Genomic DNA, 25406 nt, shown 5'->3' with positions numbered 1-25406 from the left:
CTATGTTGGATCCAGAGTTTGGAGATTCTTGTTTATTAGGTCCATGATGATGTGTTCCATAGCTTTGCATATCAGACTTGTCAGGCTAATGAGGTGATAATTCCCAGGGTCTGTAGTCGCTCCTCCTTTGTGGAAAGGGATGACTGTAGCAGTGCGCCATTCGGTTGGGACAAAGCCTGAGGTGAGGCTGCGATTAAACAGGGCACACAGCTGAGGTGACAGTTCACTCTGTAGTTCATGTAGAACACAGCCAGGGATATTATCAGGTCCCATGGAAGCTGTATTCTTGGCCTTGGATGGTGTTGTTTTAACCTGTGCAGCATTAATACTGGTTGCCTGGCAATCTACTCGTATTGTGATTGGTCCTTTGGTGGGGACTGAACAGTAAAGTTGGCACTGAATCTGTCAGCTAGTATATTGGCAATATCTGTTGGCTCGGTATAGGAGGTACCACTGTGCAGTAGCTCAGAGCAAATCTGGGTATTGCCATGGAGATTCTTTACATAACTATAGAAGACCTTGTGGTTGTCTTTACTATCTGCTGCAATTCTGTTTTCATAGCTAGCTTTAGAGGATTTGATGAGGGATCTCAACTTTTTATTGAGGCTGATATGGGAGTTTTTCCAGTGTTGGGATTTCAAGTTACTCCACATCAGTTTCCTCCTTCTGTTGTAGTTTTTACATTAAGAGGTTAACAGAACCCTGTACAGACGCAAACGCACAGAAATCAAATTTTATCAATGAAACTACCCCTAGAACTGAAACCTGTAACTTACTGTGGCTAAAGCAAAGCCATTACATGGCGACAAGCTTAGATCAGCTAGTGTGCACATAAAACACTGCTACCATCAAATCTTAGCACAATCTAACCTAGTCTAGTGCCAAACACCAGAGACCACCCAAGAATACCTCGGTATAACCCAGTCCACAATCTACAGTAGCCCACCCAAATACAGGTCTGAACAACATGGATATGCAATTTTCAATTTTCTCCTTAGCCAGCATGGTACATATGGGCATCATACAGCAATGTAGCAATTTTTTCATGTTCAGAGACAACTGTTTCATTCTTAAACAAACAAACACAGTATGCAAGATATGCACATACACAGTTTCACTGAAGGCATAATTCTCACATACTAACAAGGCTGTCAAGAACACAAACATTACATTCACCACAGATAGTATCCAGCACAGACACAGATCAACTTATGCTGAGGTACTAAAACGCAATCTTCCCAAACCTCAAAGACTGTCTAAGCCTATAAACAGCAATGCCTATTCTCAGCAATCTCTAAAGCACTCTCCAAAAGCAACACCAAATATCACACATACATCTACCTTTAGGGAACCCAAAGATCAAAGCCCATAAAGCAAGCAGACTCATTACCCAAAAGTCTTGTATGACACAGATGCCCCACTCACGGGACTGCACAAGATGGTAATAGTTGCTTATCTGGAGCCAGGATCCACCAAGTTATGCATGTACTCAAGACACTACACCACAGGTACCAGTATGATTCTATCATAGGCCATAAGGATGTTAATGAACTGATACATATTTCCCTGGACTATATGAAGACAGAGTTTATTAATCTCACTGAATTTGTATCTCCCGCAGCTTTGTGCCTTGCACTGAGCCTACCTACACCAAGGATGATGCGACAGTATGAACAAAAGATGACTAACTGTAATAATTAGCCTAGTATCTGGTGTCTTTTCATGGGGTTCAATATTTGTCAGCATGGAAGGTCATGATTAATAAACCAAAATTTTAGACAGGATGGGCTGCACTTGTCTCACCTAGGCTTCCAAATATAAGTTAAAACTTTATCCAGCCCTTAGAGCAGTTTTTAGAAAATGCAAAACTTAAAGGTGTTACTGGTCAATGCTAGGAGCCTAAACAACAAACTCTACATTTTACTCTCCTCCTTCTGGAGAATATAGACATCTCTACCATTAATGAGACATGTTTTAATCCACAGAAAGTATTTCCTCATGTCAAGGCTTCAGTGCCTCCCACAAATTAGACCATCAACTGCAGAGACAGAGACAAAAGGTGGAGTCTCAATCTGTATTACAGTAAGCAGTACCTTTAGGTTGGTCAAACAGTATGATTACTGGGAAGTTATTAATTTCCACATCACCATAGACAATGTCTCATAGCATTTCCTAGCAAGCTACAAAGAGGTCACCCTGTATGTCTCTAAAATCCCATAACTCATACCTAGACCTATGGATAAACCAATCAATAAAGCAAATAAATTATTCATGGGAGACTTTAACTATATCTCTATAGACTGGGAAGCATACACTGCCTCATGCTCACAGGCACTATTTTTTCCTGGACTTTACTAACACAAATAGTTATATAGACCAGATAGTGCACACACTCACCTGAAGTTTAAACATACTGGACCTGGTACTCAACAATATGGTGGATTGTTGTCACCTATGACACATTCTCAATAGTGACTTCAGACCTCAGAGCTGTCTCCTTCAAAATAAAAATCAACTCTTTAACCCCAGGAAACCCTGTAACAGCTAGGACCTATTTCAAAGCAAAATACATCTTATTAAGCAATAGTTTGTCAAAATTCAATGCCCCTCCCAACCCTGAGTTCACAACAACCTATGTGAAAATTGTTCACATATACACTGTACAACCATGTAAAATTAAATGCCCCTCCCAACCCTGAGTTCACAACAACCTATGTAAAAATCGTTCACATATACACTGTACAACCATGTAAATTTTTCTACAGAGGCTGCTGTACCTTCTAGAAGTAATCTCAAAACAAACCACCCTGGTGGAATCCTTACCTTAATAGGGTCTATAACAAAAGGAAAAAAGTCATGGCTAAAATCAGGAAGATCAACTCCCATAGTGATAGGATCCCTCTAATTAAACTAAACAAGAAACTAAGAGGACTACGTTAAGTCCACAAAATCCAATTACAAGGTCAAAATAGCTTCACAGACTAAAGAAAACCACAAGGCCTTCTACAGCCATGTCGAAAACCACAAAGGCAGCACACCTCAGTGTAATGAACTGGTGATCAGCGATGCCACCTTCACTGAGCACAGCAGCAAACTAAATTTGCTGGCTGACAGATTCATCTCAAACTTCGCCTCACAGTCCTTCCCCTTCCTCACTCTCTGAAATACCTATAAGCATAATTCCCCAACTATCAACAGGGAGCAGGCCCTGGTGGTGCTCACTAAGGCCAAAAACACTGCCTCAGTGGGCCCCAACAATATCCTGGGATGCCTCCTAAATAGCTTGGAACATAACTTATCAGGACCACTTGAGTAACTTTTCCACTATAGCCTAAAAACAGGCTTTGTTCCATAAGAATGGAGGACTGCAATGGTTGTCCCACTTCAAAAAGGTGGACCATCAACTGACCCAGGAAAAAAAATGACCTATTAGTCTGACTAATCTAATATGCAAAGCCTAACGAATTATCATGGAAATGATCAAAAGAGGAATGGACAACCTTCAGACATTGGTCCCAAACCAGCTTAGCTTTGTTAAGGAAATGTCATACCTATTAAACCTGTGGGGGATCCTTTGAGGAGGCCACCAAGGCAATAGATGAGGAGAAAACAGTGCATATTGCCTAACTGTATCCTGCTAAGGTCTTCGATACAATATTTCACTCTGACACAATTGACAGACTTATAGAACTGCGCATAAACCCCTACCTAGCTTGCTGGATTGCCAGCCAGCTCAAAAACAGGACCCAGAAAGTCATGATTGGTGATACTACCTCCACTAACAGACAGGCCCCATCGGGGTACCTCAGGGCTCTCTGTTGGGGCTGCTCTAATTTGACATCAGAGGTAAATGCTAATATCAAGAGCATTTGTCTGACCAAGATCACAGACTACTGTAAACTGGGAGCCATCATAGATTCCCACCATGACACAGACATCTTACAAGAGGATCAATACAAGCAAATGACTGCTACCAAAGTCATGGATTAAAACTCAATTCCAAGAAATGCATTATAGTGCCTTTTTGGGAAACTGACACCCAGGCTAATTATTCCATTGATAAGACACCCCTAAAAGTTGAGCCAGTAGTCAAGGATCTGGTAAAATATATAGACACCAACCTGGCCTTTGACCTAAATGTGGCCAAGGTAGTAAGAAAATCATCTTATATCACCCAACTTATAAGTAGGGACAAGGCATCCAGGTCCAAGGATGTTAAGTGCCACATTATTCAGCCCTATCAGACCTATCATTGAGTATAATATCTCATTTGGCACGTATCTGTTCAGACATATGCATCAGCTGGAATGCCTACAAAGGTTCTTTACCAGGACAATCCAAGGTGTAAGCACATTGTCCTATATGGATCACCTTGGCAATCTATGCCTGGCATGCAAGGCATCCCTAGATCTGAAGGACCTTTTACACATTTGCAAAATAAACAGCATCAGAACCACTTGATCCAAGGATTCCAATTTTGCTTGTGACAAAAAATAATTGTTGAAACAGATATGTGTCTCAGATGATCCCAATGCTCAGGTACAGGCTCCCCATTGTACAGTCCATCCCTATCCATACTTAAGCATAAACTTGAACAATGGATCATCATCTTCTTTCGGCTTTTCCCATTAGGGATTGCCACAGTGGATTATCTGTTTCTGTTTCTTCCTGTCCTCTGCATCTTGCTCTGTCACACCAACCACCCACATGTCCTCTCTCACCAAATCCATAAACCTTATCTTGGGCCTTCCTCTTTTCCTATTACCTGGTAGCTTCATCCTTAGCATCTTTTTCCTAATATACTCAGCATCCCTCCTCAGCACATGTCCAAACCAACATAATCTTGCCTCTCTGGCTTTGTCTCCAAACCTTCCAACCTGGGCTGACCCTCTAATATACTTATTCCTGATCCTGTCCATCCTCATCACACCCAGTGCAAATCTTAACATCTTTAACTCTGCCACATCCAGCTCTAACTACTGCCTTTTTGTCAATGCCACTGTCTCCATCCCATATAACATAGTTGGTCTCACTACATTCTTGTAGACCTTCGCTTTCACTCTTACTGGTGCTCGTCTGTCACAAATCACTCCTGACACTCTTCTCCACCCAATTCATCCTGCCTGTACTCTCTTCTATACCTCTCTTTCACACTCATCATTACTCTGAACTACTGATCCCAAGTATTTAAACTCATCCACTTTCGTCACTTCTACTCCTTGCATCCTCACCATTCCTCTATCCTCCCTCTCATTCACACACATATATTCTTTCGTAGTCCTGCTGACCTTCATTCCTCTTCTTTCTGGAGCATATCTCCATCTCTCCAGGGTCTCATCCACCTGTTCCCTACTCTCACTACAGATCACAATGTCATCTGCAAACATCATAGTCCACGGAGACTCCTGTCTGATCTCATCTGTCAAACTGTCCATCACCACTGCAAATAAGAAAGGGCTCAGAGCTGATCTTTGATGTAATCCCACCTCCACCTTAAACGCATCCATCACTCCCACAGCAGACCTCACCACTGTCACACAACCCTTGTATATATCCTGTACCACTCTTACATACTTCTCTGACACTCCCGACTTCCTCATACAATACCACAACTCCTCTCTAGGCACCCTGTCATATGCTTTCTCTAAGTCTACAAAACCACAATGCAACTCCTTCTGACCTTCTCTGTACTTCTACATCAATACTCTCAGAGCAATGGATGTGAAATTGAAATTTCACCCCAGGTCTGGCCCCTATTTTTCAGATTGACAAAAGCAAACAATAATGCCCAAACTAATGTAATGGCTCCCTATTCCTAACTTATATACCCCCACCTAAGAAATGCCTATGATACATAGGATCATAGCAAGTTACTAGGCTAATGGCCCTAGGGCCTTTGCAAGCCTAGCCAAGTTCATACTCTTATTTCCATGATCAGCACCTATTGCCCCTGTCCAAGAGGGACACAGGTGGACCCCCGGGGTGAATTTATGATTACCCATCCAATTGCCAGATTGCATTGGAAGAAGGCCAGTGACATGCCCTATTTGACATGAAGTAGGTGTCTATACCAAAGGTGTGGTACCCTCTGGGAGACAAATCTGTCATTCTTGCAGGTATTATTAATGTCAAATACCAGGTTAAGGTCTTTGGAATAAACAACCTGTGTACCATTTAATTTATGGATATGCAGCATTTCCAGTAATGCAGGGTCAGAGATTGCCTTGTATGCTAGGCAGAGATCACCTCTGAGTAGTCTGTATGAAACAGAATAAAGTGTCAGTGATTTCAGATGATCCCCACAGGACACATGTTGAAGTCCTAGAATTTTCCTTGTGAGGACCCTTTGTGGTCTTTCAAATTGCTGGAGGTGCTAGGAAAGGTACATACCAAAAGGGGGTGTTGTACTCATAGGTTCATAGGTTAGTACTAGGCTAACTGCCCTTGTGAGCCATTTTAAGCCTAGCCAGTTATCCCCTTTGAGATTCAAACCCTGTACCTTGTGTTTGTAAGGCAAACACCTTAACCATTAGGCCACCCTCCCAACCTGATACTCAATTATTGGCCTGATGAGGGAAGAGCACAGGGAGGTTATAACTTCTTTTTCTTCTGGAGGCAATGTCCTTACTTATGAGATGAGCAATATAGAAGGCCCTTCTTACCACTGAGGAGACATAATAGTCAATGGTAAGGCCGCTGTCAACCTGTGTGCCCAGGTCTCTCACTACTGAGTGTGTACTTAAGTTGTTGATATTGATGTGGTACTTAGCAAGAACACTGCTCTTACTGAAAGGAATGATTATACTTTTTTTTTGCATTGAGTTTAAGGTCATGATTCTGGTATCAATCATTTGTTTGTGTAAGACGCTCTTGTAGGATGTTGACATCATTTAGAGATTCTATGACAGCTCCCAGTTTGCAGTCATCAGCAAACTTTGTCAGCCACAGACCTTTAGGCTTTGCTTATACTCTGGAGAAATAGATCCCAAGCAGTAGAGGTTCCAGGTCTGATCTGTGTGGAACACCACTGATTACAGGTCTGCTGCTGGAGGTGGATTCCCTTATTTTCATTATATGAGTTCTATCAGTGAGCCATTTAGCAACCCATTTAATGATATAAGGGTTGATGCCTAGTTGGGTGAATTTGTTAATGATTCCAGAGAGGGGATAGTGTTAAACATCTTGGCTTAGTCCAGGTAGGCTGTATGCACAGATTTTCCCTAATCCAGGATCTTGGTGACTGTCTCTAAGAAGTCTACTAGATTTAACAGGCACTATCTCCCCTTGACAAATCCAAACTGAGTAGGGTCAAGTGTTTGGTGATTTCCTATATCTATGTTGATAAGGTCCATGATGATTCACTTCATGGCCTTGCAGATAAGGATAGTTAGGCTAATATGTCTATAGTTCCTGGGATCAGTGGAAACACCACCTTTGGGCAAGGGAATAATGGTGACTGTTTTCCATTCAGCTGGTATGAAGCCAGTGCTTAGACTATGATTGAAAAGAGTACTTAGTGGTGATGCTAATTCATGTTGGAGCCCATGTAGACTGCAGCCAGAGATGTTATCAGGTCCAATAGATGCTGTGGTTTTGGTCTTAGAGAGGCATTTATGATCTGTTCTTTAGAGATATAGGGTAGGGAACAGGTGGGAGCAATGTCATGGGGTATGTTTGCTGGGGAAATGAGAGTGAAGTTTTCACAAGCCTTCTTAGCCAACAGGTTAGCTATGTCCACAAACTCAGTATATGTGGTATCATTAACTAACAGTTTGGTACAAATCTGGGCCTTTCCTTTTAGCTTACTGATGTAACTACAAAATGCTTTGTGGCTGTTCTTGGCTGAGGCAGTTAATTTGGGTTCATAGTTTGCTTTGGAGGACTTCACAAGATGTCTTATTTGCTTGTTTAAGCTAAGCAGGGATTGATTCCAGTTTTGGGCTTGGTCCATCTTACTCTTAGACAACAATTTCTTCCTATTATTGTAAAGTCTGTTAACGGAAGTTGTCCACCAGGCAGGTTTGCTCTTCCTTGAGGAACTTGTTTTGGTCCTATCAGGTACAGCTGAGTTAATGCAGTTATACAGGTGCTTCTATAAAGCACTGGTGTAGAGCTCGGCATAATTGCTATTCCATCTCAGGGAGGAAGTGCAGTGAACTATTTATACAATCCCATAAGAGGTTATACTCTACTCTGGAGAAGTTTTTTAGTTTTGCTACTGCTAGGGGGTCAGGTGTGATTGATACTTCGAATGAGACCGATTTGTGGTCAGATCTCATAAGGGAGGACCTCACTGGAGGGGGCGGTTTATAGTGAGAATGCTGCTAGAAACTCTGGTAGTAGTAACATCTTAAATTCTGAGAATAATAGGGTCTATATTATATCAGCAAATGCTTGAAATTGGGAACACTGTATAATTGACGCAAACACTTTGAAAATCCAAAATGCCAAACACACGGATCAGATCCATTAAAAAAACAAACAAAAAAAAACAAACACAATATAAAGGGAGGGGGCTTCACCTCCCACACCCCCTACTTAAATATACCAACTCTGAGATCGCACCACAGTGGAGGAAATGGAAAAGTCCTGAAAGTGGCCCAGTTATTTTTTCCCCTGGAAAAAAATTCGCTGTTCTGTGCTTTCAGAATTTCACCATTTCGGGTAAACACATTCGATTAAACAGTGTTTGCAACTTTAGGCATTCACTTACATAATAGGAACCCAAATAATAGTATTGTGGTCAGTCTTAAAACATTTGACTCTAAATTGTTCAAGTGCAAAAAATTTCAATTACAGTTGGCTTATTTGTGTGAATGTATTCACAGATGCCACATCCTAAGGGGCTTAGGCAATGGCAGTATCCGGTTGGTTTTGTGAAGCATTCTTCTTTTCATTGTGAACTCATGCACCTATCTGACCAACATGGATGTGAGTTTTTGGAATTATTGGTAAATGATTACTGCCTGCAAATAGACAAACTTACTGAGGAACTTAGTGCACTTGAAAACAACATCAAGGGAGATCCTGATTTTTCTCGATATAAATATGACTTTTGTCATACTTTTTCCAGCATTGAAAGCAGCCTGGGTAAACTTCAGGAAGTTAAGTTAAAGAAACTGAATAGAAATTAGTATGATTATGACAATGGGATAGCTTATCTCCCTCTCCCCCCCATGTACAGACCCAGGCTGAAGGGCGACTTACATATTTTGTTGACTATAATGAGGGATTTGGGGACACCGAAATTAATGGCTCTTACATTGGCAACCCTACCAACAACCAGAGAGAGGGTTTACCTGTCCGATGCAGTGAGCATATAATGGAATGACAACAAAACAACAGTTCAAAACAAGGGGATTATCAGAGTGACTGGGTGAGGAGCCAACCAGGAATGAGGAGTGATTCTTCCCAAGGCCGACGCCAGAGGAAACACAACCGACAGAGGAGATAGCCATCATGGAGGCCCCTTCAGTGAATGACAGTGAATCCAATGGACTTAATTTATGTGTTTTAGTGAATTTTACAGGTGACTTTAAAATTTATAGCTATTCTTCCTACAATGTGCCACATAGTTTAGTTGCTGTTTTGGCTAAGGGTCTTGGCTTTGTTCTGAGTGCACATGGTGACTTGGCCAGAACTGTAGTGGACCTTAAAATGTTTGTACAGAAGGTGAATTTGATTTTATTGTTTGGCAATAATTGTTTGCATGATGGCACTTGTAGAGTTTCAAGCATTTTTAACCCACCCTTACATCCTTCCGTGTTGGTGTATGAAAAAATGCTTGAGTTAGACATTAGACATCTTCTAAATAAATCACGTCAATTTAGTACAGAGTTTAACATGTCAGGGGATGAAAGGACAGAGTTGCAGACACAAATTGCACCAGGTCAGGGTCATGAAACCTGATAAGGGGGAGGTCTAGTCTTCATGGATGAGGGTGACTACATATATGGGGTGCAGCGTATCTTGAAGACTGATGCTTATGGCTACCAAGTCATATGTATACCTGATAGCAGCTTGTTATTACAGTTGTGCATACTTCTTTTACCTACTTTTTCTACTTCCAGCTGTGCCCTACTGGACTCCAAAGACCAACTTTATTCACCTACCTAACCCTGCTTGCGTATCTCCTCACCTGGGTAACCAAAGTACCCCCCCAGATTGAAAGCCAAGATAAACTAAAATTGTATGTCAAATAATATTATATCTTCTTCTACATGTATATGTTAGTGTTGTAATACTTGGTAGGTGTCCATTTTAAACTGCCATATCAGCCAGCAGCCATACCCCCCCGCTTGCTTTCTTGTACTCCGTTTCCTCTTTCCCTAAGTCTTCCCAGCCTTTCAAGTATTTCTAACTCCTTCAAGCCTTTCCCTTCTAAATTTCTTTTTTTCTTCTTTCAACCATCTAGTGTGGTCTCCACTCAGTGTAATTACAGGTTTCGACCACTAGATGGCCGTCTTCACCCACTTTTAATTTCACTTACTTCACTACTTTCCACTTACTATAAATTATTTACTCTTACTTCACTCTTACTGCACTACGTTCCACTTACTATAGTCTATTAACCCTAGTATCTTGCCCTCTTCTTCATCTCTAGTCCTATACTAGCCCTTACTCTCCCTTTTGCCTCTGAGTCTTTCCTTTCCTTACTCTAACTACTGCCTTTTTACTTACCTTCCCTTGGTCTTACCTTCTACTATACTGATTGTTTTTCTCCCTGCTATTGCTTTCCTTTGGGTCTGCCCCACTCCATTTGCCCTGCAGGCTCACTCCGCTCCCCTAACCTATCCCAATTCCCCCCCACCCCCAGTGGTCCTAGCCATATACTTCTGTAGCCACTCCCCCTCCCATTTTCAGCCTATCTCTTACCTCCTCGACTTAACAGCCCTACCCCCACCTCTACAATTCCTTAATTAAACTAATTACCTGTCTACTCCCTCACCTCTCCACACCATATCCTGCACTGATTATTTTTTAAAGCATCTCTCTTACAACCAACTCTATTTTACTTAATTGGATACTTCTTCCCTACTCAACCTCTTATAGCACTCTCTCCTTTTACTTACTACACTCCCTTCCACAATATACTCTAACCACTTATCTACATATCCTAATGGCCCCAACACACAAAACTATATTCATAAACATGCTACTCTTAACTACAACCCTTGCTTCTCTTACAATACCATACACACTAACCTTCGTTCAACATTTTTCTCTTCCTGAACAACACCACTACTACCATCAGACTCTACCATCTTCTTGCATTTACTCCCTCAACCACAGTAACATAACCTCCACCTCTATCTATATATTACCAAAATATCATAGTGCTACCTATGTTACTTAATTCCTTATAAAAAAAAATTAAAATAATTACTACACAATCCTTAAGTTTGTACAATATCCTCAACAACACCCCCTATTAGATGGTGATATTCATCCAAACCCTGGCCCCAATATTCATAATCCCAATAACCTGCACAACCTAACATTGCCTGTTATCACTACCTTAACTAAACCGTCTAACTCCCTCCTGATAGCTCACCTTAACATCCGTAGCATAAACAATACAATTACCCACCTACATGCACTCTTAGATGTGCATTTATTTGATATTCTCTGTATTACAGAGACATGGCCAAAGCCCTCAAATCTGGACCAGGAGATTACCCCTCTTGGATATAATATCCTGAGATGTGACAGTAAAACCAAAAAAGGTGGAGGTATAGCCATTTTGTACAAATCTAAACTCCAAGTTTCACCCTTCAATGTGCACCTACCATCGGATACTAATTCAGAAACCCTTACTGCCAAACTTCAAATCAACAACTCCAAATCTATCTATGTAATTTGCACATATCTCCACCCTGGAAATAATATCAATACTCTTGAAAACTTACTTAGTTACCTCTCTACCCACCTACCTCAGGAGACCATTGTATTAGGTGACTTTAATATAGACTGGGTTACCTGTAGTTCCCCTAATCCTACTAATCACATACATTTTTATGGATTCTCACAAATTATAACTGCTCCTACTAGAATCCATAAGCCAAGCAGTAAGAAACTACCCTAGACTGGATCCTTATTAACAGCCATCTTGATACTTATAAACCAGGAACCCTTCCTGACAATATCAGTGACCATATGCTAACCTACATTATTAAACAAAGAGTCCATATCCCAACTATTAATAATTTTAAAACCTCCCGCTCCAAAAAACTTTTTAATCCAGAGAGCTTCCTAAATGAACTGAAAGCATGTGACTGGTCACCAGTGTCTCATCTTCAACTTGATGAAGCAGTGACCTACTTTAACACTAAATTTCTTCAAATTCTAGATTACTGCACCCCCTATCGCTCTCCCGAATAAGAACCAAAATTGCCCCCTGGCTCATAAAACAAATTAGGCAAAAGATCCTCTTCAGAAATAAAATCTGGGCTAAAGGGAGAGCCTCCAAATGTCCATCAGAATACCTTTACTTTAAACAGTTAAGAAATACCACCAAGAAAGATATTCTTAGAGGCAAAAAAGACTATTACCTTCACCTGAAATAAATAAATAAATTATTTCAGCACTGAAATAAATAGGACATGCTGGAGGGACAGATTTATAACCCAGAGGCTCCGTTCGCTCTGGAATAAAATCTCAGTCCAGGTTGGGCAGAGTCCCTCACTGACTCTCTTCAAGAGGAATCTTGATGAGTGGATGGGAGATCATAGGTTTACTCCGGGTATCACTTCTGTGTCACAGTTAGACACAGGCACAGTATACTAACCTCGAAAAAGGGCATAGCAAAATTAATTTAAAATGGGTGGCGAAAGCCAAACACACTCTGGCTAGGCTTATAAATGCCCTAGGGCAGATAGCCTAGTATGAACCTATGAACCTATGAACCTCCAACAAACCCATCAACAAAAACCACAAAAAGTCTGGTCAGGCATAAACAAACTTCTTCAGTCAGGGCACTTTATAACTCCTGCCCCTTCAGGATTCAACCATAATAACTCCAACCAGATTCCCGATGCCTTTAATAACTACTTTACTGAAGCCATTCGAACCCTAGCCGATACTTTACCACCTATTACCACTTCCCCATTAAATACCACTAAGACCCCATCTCCTACCTTTCAAATACAACCTGTACCTACATCCCTCATCTGCAACCTCCTTCAAAAACTAAAACCTTACACCCCTTCTACTGACTGGCTGCCAGCTCAATATTTGCAAATTGCAGCAAAAGCCATTGCCTATCCCATCTCCATCCTTCTAAATAGAACTATTTTAGAAAGCAAAATCCCTTCCATATGGAAAGTATCCCACATCATCCCATTACATAAAGGTGGGTCATCTACTGAGCTCTCCAACGTTCGGCCTATTGCCTTACTCTCTCCAATAGCTAAGATAATGGAAAAATGCATTCACAGACAACTACTTAACCACCTTCTCCAAAATAATCCACTTGCCAACTGCCAACATGGCTTCAGGCCATTCCATAGCACAACCACTGCCCTGCTATCCTTTTCTGACTCCATAAATAAAAATTGTAACAATAACACTTTTTCCTCTGCACTATTTATTGACCTTTCAAAAGCCTTTGATATGGTGAACTATAACATGCTTATAGACATACTAAAAGCCCAGTCACTTGATCCACAAGCATTACAATGGTTTAAATCCTATCTGGAAAACAGACATCAAGCAGTACTTTGGGATAATAATCTTTCTACATCCCTCCCAGTGAACATCGGAGTACCCCAAGGCTCTATCTTAGGACCTCTATTCTTTTCATTGTTTATTAATGATCTACATACCAAAATTCCTCAAGCCACCTGCATACAATATGCAGATGACTCTACTTTAATTTGTTCAGCCAAGTCCATAACCTCTCTCCAGTCCCTCACCCAAACTATATTTAACAGTGTTGAAAACTGATTAATGCAACACTGCCTCCTCCTGAATCCCAAAAAAACAAAATTATTGCTCTTTGCTCCAACTCTAAAATCACCTCAACTGTACTTCACAATAACCTCAAACAATGGAACTAACATATCCCCAGACACTACAACCCGTCTACTAGGAGTAACAGTTGATAACAACCTTAGCTATGATGACCACATTAATTCTACAATAAAGTCTGTCAACAAAAAACTAGGCACCCTTTACAGAATCAAACCCTTCCAAACCCCTTCAGAGAGAATGACTATTGCCCAGACCCACCTTATCTCTACTCTGTTCTATAGTTCTGCAATTTATACCAATCTATCTAAAAACAACCTCACCAAACTTTCCACCAGTTATAATAACATAGCCAGATTTGCCACTGGCACCCCCTTTAGAACTCACCACTGTCTCAACCTCAAACAACTGGGATGTCTAGAACTGCAGAACCAACTACTTTGTCAACAACTTGTTATCACCCAAAAGATCCTTTACCACCCTTATAATACCCCTATCCTCACTAATCTGATTACACCCTACAAAAATCTTGCAACACTATGCTCAGCTAATAAGCTCCTCGTCTCCCTTATTAAATCAAAAAACAAAGCTGGGGTCTCACTTTTCACCAACACAGTAGGTAAAAACTGGAGCCAGCTTCCTACTGAACTTTCCACCCTTGCTTCCACTTTTCTTTTTAAAAAACATCTTAAAGAACATCTTAAAGCTCACTGGCGTTGTCCATGCTCTAACCCTGACTGATATCTCATTCCTCTTCTTGCTATCCCTATACTTCTCTACTTTTCTATTCTATGCTGCCTATCTGTAATTATGAATTTCCATCATTGTATGAAAAAAAATACGTTTTTCTCTCTGTATTTGATCTTAGCTTAAACCTACTAAATGACTTGGTACAATTTTGTTCTGACCAATGTAGCCAATGTACTGTAATTCACTTGACTATTACTAAATATTGTATTCTTTGTCACTGCTGATACTTGGAGCTTTTCTCCCCGGGCCTCTACTGAAAATGCACGTATATCCAGTTAGACTAGCCCAGTCAACAAATGTAAAATAAATAAATAAATAAAATAAAATAAATTATGTCAAAGCCTCTTTAAAAAAGATCAATTGAGCAAATCGTAGAATTAGAGGCTTCTTGAATGACTTGTTTATTGAAGCTATCATCGATATAGATGCCTACAGTTATCTAGACATTGCATCCCCCCGACTCCAACTATTTTCGGCATTCTGAAAATCCATAAAGACCTGGCTGACCCTGCCCCCCTGCGCCTCATAGTGGATGGTAGATGGTCCATCACATATGCCTGTGCTAAATTTGTTGACTTGAAGTTAAAGAAGTACTTGGTGAACGTGACACAAATTTTTTGTGATTCATGGAATTTCTTAGAGACACTTACTTTCTTGCAATTTGATGAATCTTACAATTTTTTGACCATCGACATTAAGGATCTCCATACAGTTATTCCACAAAATTTGGGCATAAGTTGGGTCAGGGAACACCTACATAGGAAAAGTGCTGATAATGATGAGATATACCTGGTGGAATTCCTCTTGGACATTATTTGTCCAGTAACTACATCTTGTTTAATAACGAATACTACCTACAAAAGACCAGTGTGGCCATGGGGTCACCCTGTAGAGGGAGTTTTGCCAACTGCATGCTGGCACATTGGGAGCCTGAATATCTATTCTAGGATGAAATGTTTAAAAGCAGGGTACATTGATATACCCGTTACCTTGATGATATTTTTGTAATTTTTAAAGGTGGGTACACAACAGCTCAGCAGTTTGTTAATCACATCTCTACTTTCACCACCTTTTTGAAATTCACCTTTAATTTTGCATCTGACTCAATTTCTTTTTTTGGATGTCCTAATATCTAAGGACATACCAAATAAGAGGTATGTGGCTAAGATACATAGAAAACCCGCACACTCAAATGCATTTTTGCATTTCGAGAGCTTCCACCCCTTCCACCAAAAGAAGGCAATCATTAAAGGACAACTTGAAAGGGCAGCTAGGATGTCCTCTTTGGAAACTACCTTTCATAAAGAATGTAATTTACTAAGGAATATGTTTCTGAAGAGGGCTTATTACCCTCAGCTGGTAGACCAGGTTATAGCTGAAGTCACTATTAAGAGAGAAATGGGGGTGTTTAAACCTATCTTGTATGCAGGGCAATGGAGACTACCTATGCCCATGTCCGGTAATGGGGTTACTACCTTAAATGTAGAACAGAGTTCTAACAAAACTGACTTTAGTACCAGTTTTATGACTTCTTTTTCCATTGATGGTCAAGCCGTACATGATATTATTATGAAAAACTGGGTAATGTTCAGTGAAGACACAACAACTAAGCTTAGACTAGGAGACTTCCCTAAGGTGGTTTTCAAAAGAGGTCGGACCATAAAGATGGTTTTGGAAAGACCTAAAGATATGTATATCCCAAGTGGTGGTATGTATAAATGTGGGAGATGCACAAGTTGTAAGTTTATTGACACCACCAATAGGTTTAACATCAATAACACTGAATACACCAGTCATGGGGAATATAAGCGTGACACCACTGGTATTGTTTACTTGACTAGGTGCCAATTATGTTGTGGTTTCTACATAGGAAATACTGAGAGACACTTGGGGCAGCACCAGTATGAAATAGCAAAGTCATATTTAAACAATGCACTGGCCAGACACACTGTAACAAACCGAGGGCATACCTTTTTTATTCTTGGTCATTGAACAAGTAAAGAAGGATGTAAGGGGAGGCCCTTGGACACTGAAGTTAGAGGAAAGGGAATGTTTGTGGCAGTTGAAACTCAATGCTTGTGTTCATCCTGGTTTGAATGATCACAATAATTTAAAATGTATTTTAAAACTAAAATCACTTGACAAGTGATTTTATTTTGTGCATAAATAATTTTATGTACATCCATATACAGTTTGTTTTTCTTGTATACATATGCAGGTATGTTTTCTATTGTTCATATATACTTTTTAATATAGACTCCCTTTGACGGGCTTGTTTTTTTACAGTTGATTGTGGCTATTTTTTATACATGGCTCAGAGGAAAGGATGTCATGTCATTATACTAGTTTAATTTAAATTTTAATGAAACAAGTATTCTTTGTCTGAAGAAGTTCACATATTTTTTAAATGAAAGTGCTAATGAAATAAATCTTTAAAAGTTCTGCTGGTTTCTTTTTCATAGGTTCATAGGTTCATAAGTAGGTACTAGGCTATTGGCCCTAGGGCCTATATAAGCCTAGCCAAAGGTACCCTGGCGTTCGCCACCCAAGAAAATTATTTTCCTGTGCCACTGTTGAGCAGAGCCACAGAAGTCATCCCCAGGGTGAATTTCCTATCTCCCATCCAATCATCAAGATTTTTCTTGAACAGTGCTAATGAGGAGCTTTGTTTGATATAGATAGGTAGTTTGTTCCAGAGTATGGGAAGTCTCTGGGACAGGAATCTATCCCTCCAGCATGTTCTGTTTATTGTGGTGACGAGGTTTAGGTCCCTAGAGCATGTAGCTCATAGGAATTGGGATTTCTTTAAGTGGAGCATGTCTAAAAGCTCTGGGTTTGACATAGCTTTGTGTGTTAGGCAGAGATCGCCTCTGAGTAGGCGATATGCAATGGAGTAAAGCTGCAGTTTTTTGAGATGGTGTGCATAGGGCATCTCTTTGAGGCCGGTAATCCTCTTTGTGAGGTATTTCTGTGGCCTTTCCAGTTGTTGTAGATGTTTTGTGAGATACATACCAAAATGGGCATTGTACTCTATAATGGGTCTAATGAGTGACGAGTAGAGGGGAACAATTACCTCTTTTTTCCTGGATGAGAAACCTTTTGTGATGAGGTGTGCCACATAGAAGGATTTCCTGACTACTGTGGTGATGTGATTATCAAAGGAGAGACTACTGTCCACCTGTGTCCCAAGGTCTCTTATCACACTTTCAGTGTTAAGTAGACTACCACCTATGTGGTAGTTCATGGGTACTGAGTTTTTACCAAAAGGAATGACAATGCACTTTTTGGCATTGAGCTTGAGGTCATGGCTTTGACACCAGGCATCTGTCTCAGCAAGGCCCTTTTGTAGGATGTCCACATCTTTTGGAGTTTTGATTATGGCTCCTAGTTTGCAGTCATCTGCAAACTTCGTTAGCCAAAAACCTTCTGTGTTGGCCTGTACTTCAGAGAAGTAGATACCAAACAGGAGAGGACCCAGGACTGAACCCTGTGGTACTCCACTTGTCACTGGTCTGAAGCTGGATTTGGAGTCTGCTACTTTCTTAGTGTGGGTTCTGTCAGTGAGCCAGTTGGCAACCCATCTTATGACATAGGGATTTATACCTAATTTAGTGAGTTTATCTATAATTCCAGAGTGTGGGATGGTGTCAAAAGCCTTGGCGAGATCTAGATAGGCTGTGTGAACCACCTTATCCTCATCTATGGCTTTGGTGACTGCTTCAAAGAAGTCTATCAGGTTTAGGAGACATGATCTGCCTTTTACAAACCCGAACTGGGTAGGGTACTGAGTTTGGAGATTACCAATGTCATTGTTTATAAGTTCCATGATGATACGTTCCATAGCCTTGCAGACCAGGCTCGTTAGGCTAATGGGGAGGTAGTTTCCGAGGTCTGTGGTGGCTCCCCCTTTGTGGAGTAGGATAACTGTTGCTGTGTGCCATTCAGTGGGCACATAGCCTGAGGTGAGGCTATGATTGAACATGGTACTTAGGTGAGGTGCCAGTTCATTCTGTAGTTCATGTAGAACACAACCTGGTATGTCGTCAGGTCCCATGGATGCTGTGTTCTTGGCTTTGGATAGTGTGTTTTTTACCTGTGCAGCCGTGATTACAGGAACTTTGCATTCTTCTGGCATAGAGATGGACCCTTTAGAGGATGACAGAGGGGTAAAGTTAGCACTGAAGCTATCTCCCAGGATGTGGCAATATCCATTGGTTCTGTATATTTAGTGCCATTGTGCTGTAACTCAGAGCAGATCTGAGTGTTGCCATTGAGATTCTTGACATAGCTATAGAATGCTTTGTGGTTGTCTTTAGAGTCAGTGGTAATTTTGTTTTCATAACTAGCTTTGGAGGATTTTATGAGGGATCTCAGCTACTTACTGAAGCTGACCAGGGAGTTTCTCCAATCATGGGATTTTACTCTTTTTTGCAACAGTTTCTTTCTTCTGTTGTAGAGTTTGTTTATGGCAGGGGACCACCAGATTGGCTTCCTTTTTTTGGAGGATAGCATCTTGGTTCTGTTAGGGATTGCACAATCCATGCACTCATGTAAGTGTTTATAAAGTGCATTTGTGTAGGATTCAGCAGTCATACCTCTATTGTCCGTCAGCATGGGTGTCATGAAGTTTGCCACTTCTGTCTTAAGAAGCGTGAAGTTGGCTTTCTAGAATTTTTTTTACTGTGGTTTCCCTAATGGGGGGTGGGGGAGCGATGTGGATGTATAGGGTGATTAGCTAATAGTCAGATCTGACCAACGAGGAATTGACCTCTGGTGTGGAGCACCAGTTGCCCATGTTGGTAATAACCAGGTCTAGGATATTGCTGCCCCGGGTGGGGGTGTGGATAAGTTGATCCATGGCATTGGAATTTATGAATTCCAGAAAACATTGAGCACAAGAGTTGGTACATGAGTAGTTTTCCCAGTTAATGGTAGGGTAGTTGAAATCGCCCATTATTAGGGTGTTAGGTTGTACCCTAATATTTTCCAGTGTATTAAGAAATGAGGAGTGAGATTCCTGGGGCATGGTGGTGGATCTGTAGCAAGCTACAATTTGGATTGTGGTCTTGCCCAGAGTTAGTTGCACTTGGATAATCTCGGATGTATTATGCTGAGCAACTAGCCTGGAGATGTGGATATCCTTAATGAATATGGACATGCCTCCGCCTTTAGTGTTTCAGTCCAGGTTAGGTGGCCAAAAGGTGTGGTATGAATTATAGCCTGGCAATGCAGGGGTACTCTCTGGAGCCTTGAACCAGGTCTCTGTCACTGCACAGATGTCAATGTTCTCCATTTTAAGGAGTGCCTCGAGAGAGTGCATTTTGAGGTTTAGACTTCTAGCATTGAGTAGCAATACCCTCAGATTCTTCTTGCCTGTACCTGTTAGGGTGGTGAATTTGTCATTTGAACCTTGCCTAAAAAAGGCACTATAGGGGTGGCTAGAGCCTTAGCCAGTATCCGGAATCCCAGGGGTGACAGGTGCAGGCCATCTCTGGCAAAGCATCGTGGCTTGTCGATCATGTCATCCCAGGCAGACAGATACTGGATCCCCTTAGAATGACACCAGAAGCTTAGCCAATTGTTGAAGTCAATCATTTTGTCCTTGTACTGTGGTATCATTCTGGGTGATGGCAGGATGCTACCAGGGCTAGCGTCATACCTGCCTGGGCTACAAGATCAGACAGCTCCTCCATGTCCCTTTTCATGTAGTCCAAGGAGGTACATCTCAGGTCATTCACACCAACATGGACAATGACAGAGTCATATTTGTACTTGTTGTGGAGTGACCTGAGTGCATGCGTTATGTGGTGGATCCTGGCACCCAACAGACAGCTGACAGTAACTTAGCCTTCTTAGCCATCTGGCTTGGATTAAAGTTCTGCAGTTTGCTGTGCTTCTTAGTTTTTTTCTGGTTTAATTTGTCAATGATGCCAGAGTGGGGGACAGTGTCAAATATCTTGGCTTAGTCCAGGTAGGCCATATGCACAGATTTTCCCTCATCCACGGCCTTGGTGACTGTCTTGAAGAAGTCCACCAGGTTTAACAGGCACCATCTCCCCTTGACAAATCCCAGCTGAGTAGGATCGAGTGTTTGATGATTTCCTATATCTGTGTTGATAAGGTCCATGATGAGTCACTCCATGGCCTTGCAGATAAGGCTAGTTAGGCTAATATGTCTATAGTTCCTGGGATCAGTGGAAGCACCACCTTTGGGCAAGGGAATAATGGTGGCTGTTTTCCATTCAGCTAGTATGAAGCCAGTGCTTAGACTATGATTAAAAAGAGTACTCAATGGTGATGCTAATTCATATTTGAGCCCATGTAGGACACACCCAGAGATGTTATCAGGTCCCATAGATGGTGTGTTTTTGGTCTTAGAGATGGAATTTATGATCTGTTCTTTAGAGATATAGGGTAGGGGACAGGTGTTAGCTATGTCATGGGGTATGTTTGGTGGGGACAAGGGAGTGAAGTTTTCACAGAACCTGTTAGCCAACAGGTTAGCTATGTCCACAGGCTCAGTATATGTGGTATTGTTAACTAACAGTTTGGCACAAATCTGGGCTTTTCCTTTTAGCTAACTGATGTAACTATAGAATGCCTTGTGGCTGTCCTTGGCTGAGGCAGTTAATTTGGATTCATAATTTGCTTAAGAAGTCTTATTCGCTTGTTTAAACTTAGCAGGGATTGTTTCCAGTTTAGGGCTTGATCCATCTTACTCTTAGACAACAATTTCTTCCTATTATTGTAAAGCCTGTTATTGGAAATAGTCCACCAGGCAGGTTTCCTCTTCCTTGAGGAACTTGTTAAGGTCCTATCAGGTACAGCTGAGTTAATGCAGTTATACAGGTGTTTCTATAAAGCACTGGTGTAGAGCTTGAGATAATTGCCATTCTATCTCAGGGGGTAATGCAGTGAACTATTTATACAATCCCATACGAGGTTATAGTCTGCTTTGGAGACGTTTTTTATTTTTGTTGCTGCTAGAGTGGGGTCAGGTGTGATGGTTACAGGATGTTGGCCGGGCATTGGAATTGATGAAGTCGAAGAACCTTTGGGTAAGTGAGTTTGAACACGAGTAATTTACCTAGTCAATGGATGAGTAGTTAAAGTCACCCAAAACCATGGGGTTAGGATGTATCTTGATAGATTCAAGTACAGTGGATATAAAAAGTTTACACACCCCTCTTAAAATGCCAGATTTTTGTGATACAAAAAAAATAAGACCGCAATAAATAATTTCAAAACTTTTCTCACCTTTAATATGACCTATAACCTGTACAATTCAATTGAAAAACAAACAAATCTGTTAGGGGAAAAATATAAAAAATAAAAAAACGTACAATAAGCTGGTTGCATAAGTGTGCACACCCTTAAACTAATACTTTGCTGAAGCACCTTTTGATTTAATTACAGCATTCCATCTTCTTTGATAGCAGTCTATCAGCATGGCACATCTTGACTTGGAGATATTTGCCCACCTTTGCAAAAGCACTCCAAATCTGTCAGATTGCAAGGGCATCTCTTATGCACAGCCCTCTTCAGGTCACCCTCACAGATTTTTTATTAGATGTAGGTCTGGGCTGTGGCTAGACCATTCCAAAACTTTAATTTTCTTCTGGTGAAGCCATTATTTTGTTAATTTGGATGTATGCTTGGGGTCATTGTTGTGTCGAAAGGTGAAATTCCTCTTCATCGTCAGCTTTCTAGCAGATGCCTGAAGGTTTTGGGCCAAAAGTGACTGGCATTTGTAACTGTTCATAATTCCCTCCACCTTGACTAAAGCCCCAATTCCAGGGGAAGAAAATCAACCCCAAAGCATGATACTGCCACCACCATGCTTCACTGTGGGGATGGTGTTTTTTTGGTGATGTGAAGTGTTGTTTTTGCGCCAAACGTACCTTTTGGAATTGTGGCCAGAAAGTTCAACCTTGGTCTCATCAAACCATAAAACATTTCCCCACATGCTTTTGGGAGACTTGCTGTATAGACCTGGATGGTTTTCTGTGTAAGAAAAGACTTCCATCTTGCAACCCTACCCCACAGCCCAGACATATGGAGAATATGGGAGATTGTTGTCACATGTAGTACACAATCAGTACTTGCCAGAAATTCCTGCAGCTCCTTCAGTGTTGCTGTAGGTTGCTTGACAGCCTGCCTGACCAGTTTTTGTCTTGTCTTTTCATCAATTTTGGAGGGATATCCAGTTCTTTGCAATGTCACTGTTGCCCCATATTTTCTCCACTTCTGATGTCTGTCTTCACTGTGTTCCATGCTATATCCAGTGTTGTGGAAATTTTTTTGTACCTGTCTCCTGACTGATGCCTTTCAACAATGAGATCCCTTTGATGCTTTGTAAGCTCTCTGTGAACTGTGGCTTTTGCTGTAGCAGGCAACTGAGTAAATGTTAGGAAAATCCTAAAAGGACAGCTGAACTTTATTTGGGGTTAATTAGAGTCTTTTTAATTGATGGCAGGTGTGTACCCAAGAAGACTGAATACTGCAATTAAATCAAAAGGTGCTTCAACAAAATATTAGTTTAAGGGTGTATGCACTTATGCAACCAGTTTATTGTACATTTTTTATTTTTTATATTTTCTCCTAACAGATTTGTTTGTTTTTCAATTGAATTGTACAGGTTATAGATCGCATTAAAGGTGGGAAACATTTTGAAAAGATTGATTGTGGTCTCATTTGCTTATATCACAAAACCTGACATTTTAAGAGGAGTGTGTAAACTTTTTATATCCACTGTAGATCAAAATAGGCAGAGTGGGTGTCCTGATTCATGGAGGGGTCCTGTAGCTAGCAATGTCTTAAATAGGTGTCCCACCAACAGTTAATTGCACCTAGCATGTTTCCAGATAACCATACTGTTTAACCAATCTGGAGGTTTATTTAACTTTAATGAATATCGATACACTACCTCCTTTAGTTTTTACTCCTAGAGGTATGTGGGCTGAATGTGTGGAAGGAGGTATAACCCAGTATGTTTGGGATGCTCTCCACAGCCTTGAACCAGGTCTCCGTTTCTGCACAAATGTCTGCATCTTCCAAGGTGAGAACTGCTTCCAGTGAGTGCAGTTTCATGTTAAGACTCCTAGCATTCAGCAGTGTATCTTGTTTGGGCATCCTACAGACTACTACAGCACCAGAAACGAGAAGGAGAGACCTTTTGCTAATCTAAGTACCTTTTTTGGCTTTCTCTTAAATGTTTTTGCTTATCACACATTAAAAAAGCAATTTTACTGTGGTTCTGTTGTATTTCTGCTGCATTTTACTGTTAAATTATTTTACTGTGTGTGCACTTGATTTATCTGCTTAAAAGTTAAAATTTAAACTGCATTTAGTACTGTAGGCATCACACTCAAGTGTGACAGTTTTTTTCTACTGTTAAATTGCTTTTTGCTGCTTAATAAAAAAAAAAAAAAAAACTACTACTTTCCACCCTTTCCTATACTAGAATAGTTCAGATCCCAGATCTGCTGGTTTCAGGACTTTCGTCTGTGTTTCTGAGTGGTCCAGACCTTTTCGTGGTGGTGGGAGGTCTTTCTGCTTATCAGTGATAGTGGTAAGCATTAGAGCAGCCTATCTGTCTCAAGAGGAGTGGTTTCCGTCTTTGAAATTAACCTTATTGGCCATTTTGGGCAGATTTTTATCCCTTTCAACTTTCTGAGTTAAAAACCTGTGTTTCTGTGGGTTTGGCAAACTCTCCACATCATACAGCGTCACTTAGCTAGGATTATACTATTCCCACTGCCATAAAGTCTGATCTTCAGTTTTTCCCTTAGAATAAGCTAGATTCTTAATTTTAGCACTTGAATCTGCTTCTTTGTGCTCTGCACTGGTTCAGAACTGTTGTAAGGACTAACTAAGTTACAAATTACTACAGCAGTCAACCTTCCTCATTACCTAGTGGATAACAGATTTTTTGTACTTATCTTCCTTACCTGTCTAGAGGAAAATAGTGATTCCCCAGGCATGTCCAAGGGACAGCTCCTGGGGTTCTCTCCTGTCTACCGGGGAAATAGTGATTACCCAGGCATGCCCAAGGGACAGCTCCCGGGGTTCTCTCCTGTCTACCTGGGAAATAGTGATTACCCAGGCATGTCCAAGGGACAGCTCCCGGGGTTCTCTCCTGTCTACCTGGGAAATAGTGATTACCCAGGCATGCCTAAGGAACAGCTCCCGGGGTTCTCTCCTGTCTACCTGGGAAATAGTGATTACCCAGGCATGTCCAATGGACAGCTCCCAGGGTTCTCTCCTGTCTACCTGGGAAATAGTGATTACCCAGGCATGTCCAAGGGACAGCTCCCGGGGTTCTCTCCTGTCTACCTGGGAAATAGTGATTACCCAGGCATGCCCAAGGGACAGCTCCCGGGGTTCTCTCCTGTATACCTGATGAATCTGGGCAACTTGGGGCAATGCAGCAATTGCCTCATGTAAATCGACAACCCTCTCCTCCTACCACCCAACATTACAACCTGTGAGAGATGCATTTATCTAGACAAACTGGAGACAAAGCTCTCTCCAACCAAGACTGAACTTGTCAGTCAAGAGGAGATGGTAAACACTTGCACCATACCACACTCATCACATAGTCCCACTTAATCTACACCACCAAAACCCACAGACAGCTGCACAAAAACATTCTTGGAGGCTCTCAATAATAATCTGCCCAAGCAACA

Source organism: Protopterus annectens, chromosome 8.part0 (genome assembly GCF_019279795.1).
Source record: "Protopterus annectens isolate FY-2018-M chromosome 8.part0, PAN1.0, whole genome shotgun sequence".
NCBI lineage: Eukaryota > Metazoa > Chordata > Ceratodontiformes > Protopteridae > Protopterus > Protopterus annectens.
This window is presented reverse-complemented; position numbering follows the sequence as displayed.